We start from the raw sequence: 10891 nt of genomic DNA, 5'->3' as shown, positions 1-10891 counted from the left end.
TTTTGTGATTTAAAAAATTGTTATAGCGTTGGTTTGAGGAATCCGTGGAATTCTTCATGATGGATGACGGGATGTTTATTTTCCCTTGCTTGCCATCATGCCATAACTCCGCCTATGTTGTCTCAACATAGCCGGTCCCAAGCCCGGGTAAAGGAGGAGGGTTGTGATAGGCTTGGCGAGCCAACGTAAAAACTCAGCCACTCTTATGGAGATGAAACCCAAAAGATTTTCGTTGGGGCGTAACCCTCTCAGCGACGCGCTACATCGGAACCCGGGTGTGGTGGAAAATGGGCAAGGGCCGGGCCGTCACCCCCAAGGTGGCGCGCTGTATCTTGATCCGGATACGGTGGCAAGTGAGCGAGGATCGGGTCGTCGCATCCTTAGTGGCGCGCTACATCGGCGCCCGGATGTAGTGGAAAATGGGCAAGGGTCTTCGCATTTGACTCGACGAGTGCGAAGGGTAAGGAAGCTAGCCGAGCCTATGAGGATTCGCTTAGGTAGCTGGAACGTAGGGTCTCTGACAGGGAAGCTTCGGGAGCTAGTTGATGTAGCGGTGACGAGAGGTGTTGATATCCTTTGCGTCCAAGAAACCAATGGAGAGGACAGAAGGCGAAGGAGGTGGAGGATACCGGCTGTTGGGTAACGTAGAAGAAATTCAAAAATTTTCCTACGTGTCACCAAGATCTATCTATGGAGAAACTAGCAACAAGGGGAAGGAGAGTGCATCTACATACCCTTGTAGATCGCTAAGCGGAAGCGTTCAAGAGAACGGGGTTGAAGGAGTCGTACTCGTCGTGATCCAAATCACCGGAGATCCTAGTGCCGAATGGACGACACCTCCGCGTTCAACACACGTACAGCCCGGTGACGTCTCCCATGCCTTGATCCAGCAAGGAGAGAGGGAGAGGTTGAGGAAGACTCCATCCAGCATCAGCACAACGGCGTGGTGGTGGTGGAGGAGCCTGGTACTCCAGCAGGGCTTCGCCAAGCACTGCAAGAGACGAGGAGGGAGAGGGGTAGGGCTGCGCCAAGAAGGAGAGGAACTCGTGTGTCTTGGGCAGCCCAAACCTCAAGTATATATAGGGGGAGGGGAGGGGCTGCGCCCCCACCTAGGGTTCCCTCCCTAGGGATGGCGGCAGCCCCCAGATCCCATCTGGGTGGCGGCCGGGTGGAGGGGGAGAGGGAGGCGCACCAGGCATGGGCCCTAAGGCCCATCTGCCCTTAGGGTTTGCCCCCTCCTCCCCTTAGGCGCCTTGGGCCCTTGTGGGGGGAGGGCGCACCAGCCCACCTGGGGCTGGTCCCCTCCCACACTTGGCCCATGCAGCCCTCCGGGGCTTGTGGCCCCACTTGGTGGACCCCCGGGACCCTCCCGGTGGTCCCGGTATGTTACCGATAAACCCCGAAACTTTTCCGGTGACCAAAACAGGACTTCCCATATATAAATCTTTACCTACGGACCATTCCAGAACTCCTCGTGACGTCCGGGATCTCATCCGGGACTCCGAGCAACATTCGGTAACCACATACAAACTTCCTTTATAACCCTAGCGTCATCGAACCTTGAGTGTGTAGACCCTACGGGTTCGGGAACCATGCAGACATGACCGAGACGTTCTCCGGTCAATAACCAACAGCGGGATCTGGATACCCATGTTGGTTCCCACATGTTCCACGATGATCTCATCGGATGAAGCACGATGTCAAGGATTCGATCAATCCCGTATACAATTCCCTTTGTCTAGCAGTATTGTACTTGCCCGAGATTCGATCGTCGGTATCCCGATACCTTGTTCAATCTCGTTACCGGCAAGTCTCTTTACTCGCTCCGTAACACATCATCCCGAGATCAACTCCTTGATCACATTGTGCACATTATGATGATGTCCTACTGAGTGGGCCCAGAGATACCTCTCCATCACACGGAGTGACAAATCCCAGTCTCGATTCGTGCCAACCCAACAGACACTTTCGGAGATACCCATAGTGCACCTTTATAGCCACCCAGTTACGTTGTGACGTTTGGCACACTCAAAGTATTCCTACGGTATCCGGGAGTTGCACAATCTCATGGTCTAAGGAAATGATACTTGACATTAGAAAAGCTTTAGCATGCGAACTACACGATCTTGTGCTATGCTTAGGGTTGGGTCTTGTCCATCACATCATTCTCCTAATGATGTGATCCCGTTATCAACGACATCCAATGTCCATGGTCAGGAAACCGTAACCATCTATTGATCAACGAGCTAGTCAACTAGAGGCTTACTAGGGACATGGTGTTGTCTATGTATCCACACATGTATCTGAGTTTCCTATCAATACAATTCTAGCATGGATAATAAACGATTATCATGAACAAGGAAATATAATAATAACCAATTTATTATTGCCTCTAGGGCATATTTCCAACACCGGCTTCAAGCTGTGGTACACAGGGACGACTGCAAATAGAAATGGCATAGGCATCTTGATCAACAAGAGCCTCAAGTATGGAGTGGTAGACGTCAAGAGACGTGGGGACCGGATTATCCTGGTCAAGCTGGTAGTTGAGGACTTGGTTCTCAATGTTATCAGCGCGTATGCCCCGCAGGTAGGCAACAATGAGAACGCCAAGAGGGAATTCTGGGAAGGCCTGGAAGACATGGTTAGGAGTGTACCGATTGGTGAGAAGCTCTCCATAGGAGGAGACCTCAATGGCCACATGGGTACATCTAACACAGGTTTTGAAGGGGCGCACGGGGGCTTTGGCTATGGCATCAGGAATCAAGAAGGAGAAGATGTCTTAAGCTTTGCTCTAGCCTACAACATGATTGTAGCTAACACCCTCTTTAGAAAGAGAGAATCACATCTGGTGACTTTTAGTAGTGGCCAACACTCTAGCCTGATTGATTTCATCCCGTCGAGAAGAGAAGATAGGCGTGCGTGCCTAGACTGTAAGGTGATACCTGGAGAGAGTGTTGTACCCCAGCATAAGCTGGTGGTTGCTGACTTCCGCTTTCGGATTCGTGTCCAGCGGGATAAGCGTGCCAAAGTCGCTAGAACAGAGTGGTGGAAGCTCAAGGGGGAGGTAGCTCTAGCGTTCAAGGAGAGGGTCATTAAGGAGGGCTGTTGAGGATATTACTGCTGGGCGTAAACCGGCCTATCTGGGCTGGGTCAACTTCATCAGTAGTTCCAGAAGTGATAAAGCCCAAGAAGGCAGATGAGGGCCTAAGGCCCGTAGCCGGTTCAAGACTTGTAGCTGTAAACCGGAAGTTGCATGTAAGCTTGTATTGTAAGTTAGGAATAAGGAGAGACCAACCCGGATACGAATATCGACCGGTGTTGGGACTCTGAACCGACGAATGTCACCCGTGTATATAAGGGGACGACCCGGCGGCGGTTTAAGGAGAACAGAGAACAACTCGAGACATAGGCGAAGCTTGTTTGCTCCCTAGTCATCGAAACCCCATCAATTCCATCACAACTAGACGTAGGCTTTTACCTTCATTGAAGGGGCCGAACTAGTATAAACTCTCTTGCGTCCCTGTGTCCGCTTTAACCCCTTCAAGCTAACCCGTCGCGATGGCTCCACGACTAAGTCCTTTCTCTAGGACATCTGCCGTGACAAAACCACGACAGTTGGCGCCCACCGTGGGGCTATCACATGATGGTTTCCGGTTCTTGGAGGGCCGCTTTGAAGGACTCGAGGGCTACACTGTGGGCCGGATGACTAAGAGTCGTCGCGGCAAGCTTTACATCGACGACGCAAGCTGGGGCCCCGAGGCCGGCTCAATTGAGTACGGGTACCGGGTCCCCTTTGGTAGCATTCACGTTTTCATTGGCAAGATCGGTGAACCGGGCCCTGAGCCGAACATCTGCACCGACCTCGTCGAGACGGCTCAGCATGCGCGATCTGCCCGGGTTAAACCGGCCATGAAGCGTGCCTTTGTGGGAGTCATCCATGGAGGAAGTTATGAGGATGGATCGGAATCTCGCGGCGATGCCATCGTTCGCTGCAAGATGGCCGGATTGGGGGCTGTTCCGATGGCGACAGTATTCCGGACCCCTCCGATTTGCCCAACCGGGTTGGAATATTCATGACTGGCACACAAGCAGCGCTTCATTCTTCGACCGCTGCGGCAACGACCTCCGGTTCAGCAGCGGCAACGGCTGCCGGGGCAGGAGGCCCTGTGCGCCCGCCGGCTTAGGTTCTATCAGAACTATTTGATGCGTTGGTTGTGCTTATGGCGGAAGTTAATCCGCCGGATCAGGACGTTCACAACGCGGAGATTGCAAAGGTAAAGGAACAGATCACCCAGGCCAAGGTGGATCTGGCGGCTGAGGACACCAGGATGGCCGCAGAGCGGGCCGCTTTAGATGCACAGGCCTACAGGCTTATGTTGGACCAGAGCGCGTCGCATGAAGTCATGAGGAGGAAGCACCGATCCCGCTTACCTCCGGTTTTCGAGGCCAGAGACCTTTTCAACACTCCAGGACCAAGAGCCGGCAATCCGCTGGAGGGAAACCGGGCAGAAGCCCCTGGGACCGGTGCACCGGTTCAGCCTCGTCAGATGGATCCGCCTCATCAAAACACCGTTATACCTCAGGATGCTTTAACACCTCCGGGTCACTACTCCAACCCAATGGACAATCTTGTTGCCGCGGCTGCATGGCTGGAGGCCATTCCAATTGAAGGTGACTCGCCGCAGGCAGTAGAGACGCGACGGGTCAAAGAACTTCTGAGGACAGCTTTGGCCCAACAGGAAGCGTACTCGTACAGCCGCGACCGGATCCACTCGACCCCCCGTCCAAGCCGGAGCTATAGCAGACATATGGATGAACCAGCAGTGTCGAGTAATGAACGACGTGGCGCACCCCGTGACAACAACCCGGCGGGTGGTGCTGATAACGCTCAGGGAGTGGTGGACCGGGCCTGCGCGCGCAGGAAGGCCAAGTTAGCCACACAGCATCAGGCTCGACAACTCATGCCAGTTCGTCCAACCACCTCGACTGAACCTGGTGTTACTTCTAGTTCTTTGGGGGTGCCTTGCCTTATCCCCGCTTTACGCAACGTGCGCCTGCCCAAGTATTTCAAAGGCCCGCGCAAGGTACCAAATTACACGGCGGATCAACCTCCAGAGACATGGGTGGAGAGCTATGAGATGGCCATGGAGATGCTTGATGTGGATGACGCGGCGTGTGCGAAATACTTCACCATGATGCTTGAAGGAACGGCCCGTACTTGGTTAAAAAGCTTGCCGGCTAATTCTATCAGTTGATGGGCCCAATTACGAGCCCGGTTTATCAGCAATTTCAAGGATACCTGTAAACAACCTATGTCGATAGTGGACTTAGCTGCATGCGTCTAGGAGGAAGGAGAATCAACGACTCATTGGGTGCGCCGGGTTTCACAAGTGTTGCACTCCTCAGACCGCATCAACGCTGACACCGCAGTATTAACCCTAGAAGGCAACTGCCGGTTTGGGCCCCTGAAGCTAAAGTTGGGACAGATGAAGCGTCATTGCACTGACATGGGGACCCTCATGGCCGCTTTGGTGAAATATGCTGATTCTGATAGTACCAAGGATCCCGAATCTGATGATGACAAGACAGAGAAAGGGAAGAAGAATAGCAGCTCCAAAGGTCAGCAGCATCACTGGGCAGGCAATGGTGGTGGAGGCAAGCATAAAGCGGATGGTAACATGGACTTTGTGGCTAATACCAATGCACAGGACAATGGCCAGCGACGCAAGGGTAGATCAAAAAATCGTAATGGAGCACCCAACCCTAACCCAAACCGCCTAAACTATCTGCTAAGCCAGCCCTGCCCAAGACATGGGACGAAGGAGGCGCCAGCAAACCACCTTTGGAAGGATTGCTTTATTATGCAGGAGTTCAAGAATTCTAATAATTTCTGGTATGATCACGAATCTGGCGGTGGCTCAGGATCCGGGCCGGGTTACGGTGGAGGAAGTTCCGGTTCAGGATTCAATGGTAATCCGGGCGGACATAATGGTCAAAATAGTCAGAACAACCAGGGTGGTTACAACCAACAATAGCAACAGTCAGGTTACCAGAGCAATCCAAAGCAGTTGAGTAGTGGGCAGTACCATGTCTTCACCACTAGCTTGGACAAGCGAGACCGGAAGGTTCAGAGGCGGGCGGTCAACTCTGTTGAACCGGCCATACCTCGTTATCTACGTTGGTCTGAACAGCCAATCATATGGAGCAGAGAGGATCACTCACCCCAGGTCGATAATCCGGGTCAGTTGGCTCTGGTGGTGGCGCCTCAGGTGGGAGGTTATAAGTTCACCAAGGTGCTCATGGATGGAGGTAGCAGCATTAATATCTTGTACTATGAGACCTTCCGTCGTATGGGACTGACAGATAAAAATCTTAAACCGTCTAATACGGTGTTCCACGGTGTAGTACCTGGCAGATCAGCATATCCTGTTGGCAAGATAGCTCTGGAAGTGGCCCTTGAGGATGACCATGATTCTAGGTCGGAGACATTGACGTTTGAAGTGGTGAAAATCCAGAGTACATATCACGCCCTGTTTGGGCGACCGGCTTACGCCAAGTTTATGGCACGACCCTGTTATGTGTATTTACAGCTCAAGATGCCGGGTCACAGGGGGACAATAACGGTTCACGGAAGCCACAAAATCGCTTTGGAATGCGAGGAAGGAGATGCGGCTTATGCAAAGTCGGTTTGTGCCACCGAGGAGTTGAAGTACTATAAAGACAATGTTGATCCGGCGGACATGACTCCGTTGAAGAAGCCAACTACGGAGCATGATCCGGCCCTGATGTTCAAATCGGCAGCAGAAACTAAGCTTGTTGACTTCGTACCTGGCAATTCGTCCAAGCAGTTCAGCATCAGTGCCAACTTGGATCCGAAATAGGAAAGCGCGCTCATCGAGTTCATCCGTGAGAATCGGGACATTTTTGCATGGAAGCCCTCTGACATGCCAGGTGTACCGAGGCAACTCGCTGAGCACACACTTAATGTGGATCCTAAATATAAACCGGCGAAACAGTTCCTCCGCCGGTTTAACAAAGAAAGACGCAAGGCGATTGGAGAAGAGGTAGCCAGGCTCTTAGCAGCTGGCTTTATTGTTGAAGTTTTTCACCCTGAGTGGCTTGCCAATCCGGTGCTGGTCCTCAAGAAAAATGGCACCTGGCGCATGTGTGTGGATTACACAGATCTTAATAAGGCTTGTCCAGCAGATCCTTTTTCCCTCCCCTGTATTGATCAAATTATTGATGCTACGGCGGGTTGTGAGCGTTTAAGTTTTTTGGATGCGTATTCTGGCTATCATCAGATCAAAATGGCAGTTAAGGACCAGGAGAAGACGACATTTATAACTCCCTTTGGAGCCTTCTGCTATGTGTCTATGCCCTTCGGGCTCAAGAGTGCCCAAGCAACTTACCAACGGTGTGTACAAAATTGTCTTCACAAGCAGATTGGCCGTAATGTACATGCTTATGTGGATGATATCGTGGTTAAGTCCAGGGAGAAGGAGACTCTGATTGATGATTTGAAGGAGACCTTTGATAACCTGAGAACATACAAGATGATGCTTAATCTGGACAAGTGTATCTTTGGTGTACCGGCGGGCAAGCTATTGGGTTTTCTGGTGTCCAACAGGGGAATTGAGGCTAATCCGGAGAAGATCACGGCTATCACCTCCCTGGCTAAACCGAAGTGTATCAACGATGTCCAACACCTGGCAGGCTGGATTTCCACGTTAAGCCGGTTTATCAGTCGTCTTGGTGAGAAGGCAATCCCTTTGTATCAGATGTTGAAAAAACGGATCAGTTTGTTTGGAGCTCTGCCGCTAATGAAGCATTTGAGGACTTAAAGCGGCAGTTGGCCAATCCACCTGTGCTCGCCGCTCCCATTGACAAGGAGCCGTTACTGCTATATGTTGCTGCTAATGCTCGGGCGGTCAGCGTGGCTATTGTGGTGGAGCGAGAGGAGGCAGACAAGGAGCATCCGGTTCAACGACCGGTCTATTATATCAGCGAGGTGCTAATCGAGTCCAAGCAAAGGTATCCGCATTGGCAGAAGCTGGTGTATGGAGTTTTTATGGCAAGCCGGAAGCTTAAACAATATTTCCAAGGGCACCCAATTACGGTGGTCAGTTCTGCTCCTTTGGGAGATATCATCCAGAACCGGGAAGCAACTGGCCGGATTGCCAAGTGGGCCATAGAGCTGGGGCCGTACAGTTTGAAGTATGTGCCTCGGACAGCGGTTAAGTCTCAAGCACTTGTTGATTTCATCAATGATTGGACGGAAATGCAAGCACCTGAAGAAAAGCCGGATCACACATATTGGACCATCCATTTTGACGGATCCAGGCAACTGGAAGGCTTGGGGGCTGGAGTCGTATTAACTTCCCCACGAGGTGATAAGTTTTGTTATGTTCTCCGCTTAATGTTCCCTTGTACTAACAATGCAGCTGAGTATGAAGCCTTGCTCCATGGTCTCCGGATGGCTAAGGAGATGAATCTAAGTCGAGTTAAGTGCTTCGGTGACTCGGACCTTGTGGCTCAGCAAGTGTCTGGCACTTGGGACTCCAAGGACCCACTCATGGCAGCATATCGTCGTGAGGTGGATACTGTTGCAGGTTATTTCAAAGGCTATCAGGTGGACCACGTGGACCGGCAGAAAAATGAAGCGGTGGACGCTTTAAGCCGGCTGGGCTCTCAGCACAAACCGGTCCCGCCTAATGTTTTTCTGGATGTGCTGCACAACCCGTCGGTCAAGATCCCTGGTGAAGAGGATTTGGCTATTCCTGATCCGGAGGCTCAATTGGTGGCGGCTCTTCATGTTATTCCGGATTGGACGCTTCCTTACCTGGCGTACAAGAACCGGGGCGAGTTGCCAGAGGATGAGATTCTGGCCCGGCAGATAATCTGGCGATCGAAGTCCGTGGCTATCATCAACGGCGAGTTGCATCATTGCAGTGTATCAGGAGCTTTTCAATGCTGCGTGTCCCCTGAAGAAGGCCGTGAAATTTTGCGTGAGATCCACGAAGGAGATTGTGGTCATCACGCTGGTTCAAAGTCTCTGGTGGCTAAAGTGTTTCGCCATGGCTTCTATTGGTTAACTGCTCATGCTGATGCGGAGGATCTGGTCAGACGATGTGATAGTTGCCAGAGGTTTTCAAGATGTGCTCATGTACCGGCTCAAGAATTGAGAATGATTCCAATTACTTGTCCGTTTGCGACTTGGGGGCTGGATATGGTTGGGCCTTTCAAAAGGTCCAAAGATAAGAAGACCCACCTCCTGGTGGCGGTTGACAAGTTTACAAAGTGGGTGGAGGCAGAACCTGTTAGCAAGTGTGATGCAGCCACGGCGGTTCAGTTCATCAAAAAGGTGATTTTCCGGTTTGGTTTGCCGCACAGTATTATCACAGATAATGGTACCAATTTGTCCAAAAGTGCTATGAAGGAGTTCTGCGAACGGGAGCACATCCGGCTCGACATTTCATCAGTGGCACATCCACAGTCTAATGGTCAAGCAGAAAGAGCTAATCAAGAGATCTTGAGAGGCATCAAGCCCCGGCTCATGGTTCCTTTGCAGAGAACGCCGGGTTGTTGGGTAGAAGAATTACCATCTATGTTATGGAGCATCAATACAACACCCAACAGATCAACAGGATACACACCGTTCTTCATGGTTTATGGAGCTGAGGCGGTTCTCCCCAGTGATATCCATCATGATTCACCTCGTGTCACGGCTTATATTGAAGCGGACAACGAGACAGCACAGCAATATGCTTTGGACCGGTTGGATGAAGAGCTTGACATCACAACCGCCCGATCGACGATTTACCAGCAGGATCTTCGTCATTATCACAGTCGCCGGGTCAGAACCAGAACCTTTCAAGAAGGAGATTTGGTGCTTCGGCTCATCCAAGATCAGACTGATATGCATAAGTTATCCCCACCTTGGGAGGGGCCTTTCGTGGTCAGCAAGAATCTGCACAACGGGTCATACTATCCGATCGATATTCGAGAACATAAGGACTCACGTACATCAGAGGAGGAGACCAACAGGCCGTGGAACATAGCTCATCTTCGGCCTTATTATACCTGAGCCATTGGTTCTACTTACGTACATATTACAACGATGTATATATTAACTATAATAAACTGGAACCTCAGCTAAAGCGGGGTATCTGTTCTTTTGCATCATGTGTGGTTACACGGAGTTGTTCTAAAGCGGCTTCCGGTTTACCCCTTGATTTCGCTTTGCTAAAAGCATCGTGTTATATCACTTGGAGGATTGGTCGTGTTGTCACATCCTAACTAGTCATGCATTAGAGTGTTGCATCATGTTTACTTTTTCATCAGAAACTTGAAATGGGGATGACAGAACCCCCAGTCCCCTCTGAAACCAACTAGGGTTTACTAAAATAATTTTCAATGAACCTGAAATGCCCTTCTAAAATGCCCATCATTTTTGTCTTGGTTCAGAACCTCTGCCAAAAGTGGTGCACATTTTCCTAGGCCATCTTAGGGTTTTTGAATTAAATCATAAACATTTGAATTTGGGCATTTAAAATTATATAAAATATTTAAATGCTCAAATACCTCCAAACTAAAATGTTTCATGTTGGAAATAATCCAACTATGGACCAGGAGTAATTTGGTGATTTTTGAAGTTGCCTAGGTATTTTATTTAATTCAACAAAGTTGCAGAAGTATTAAAAAAACAGAAAACAAAAGAAAATGAAAAAGCTTACCTGTCGCCCAGCACCGGCCCACCTGCCGGCCCAGCCCAGCACCGCGCCAGCGAGCTGCTTGCCGGCCAGGCAGGCAGGCAGGTGCTCGACGGCGAGCACCGCATGGGTGCCACGCACCTGCTCGCCGCCTCGCCGCCTCCCTCGCCCGGCTAACG

The 10891-nt window shown here is 50.9% G+C and overlaps 1 pseudogene; it reads left to right on the top strand.

The window, feature by feature from the left end:
* The first annotated feature begins 259 nt into the window (after window positions 1-259).
* LOC119298242 overlaps window positions 260-10891 on the top strand; it is a 43595-nt pseudogene continuing 32963 nt past the window's right edge.

Source organism: Triticum dicoccoides, chromosome 5A (genome assembly GCF_002162155.2).
Source record: "Triticum dicoccoides isolate Atlit2015 ecotype Zavitan chromosome 5A, WEW_v2.0, whole genome shotgun sequence".
NCBI classification, from domain to species: Eukaryota; Viridiplantae; Streptophyta; class Magnoliopsida; order Poales; family Poaceae; genus Triticum; species Triticum dicoccoides.
Note: the sequence above shows the minus strand (reverse complement) of the source record. Positions and strands in the feature narration are given on the sequence as shown.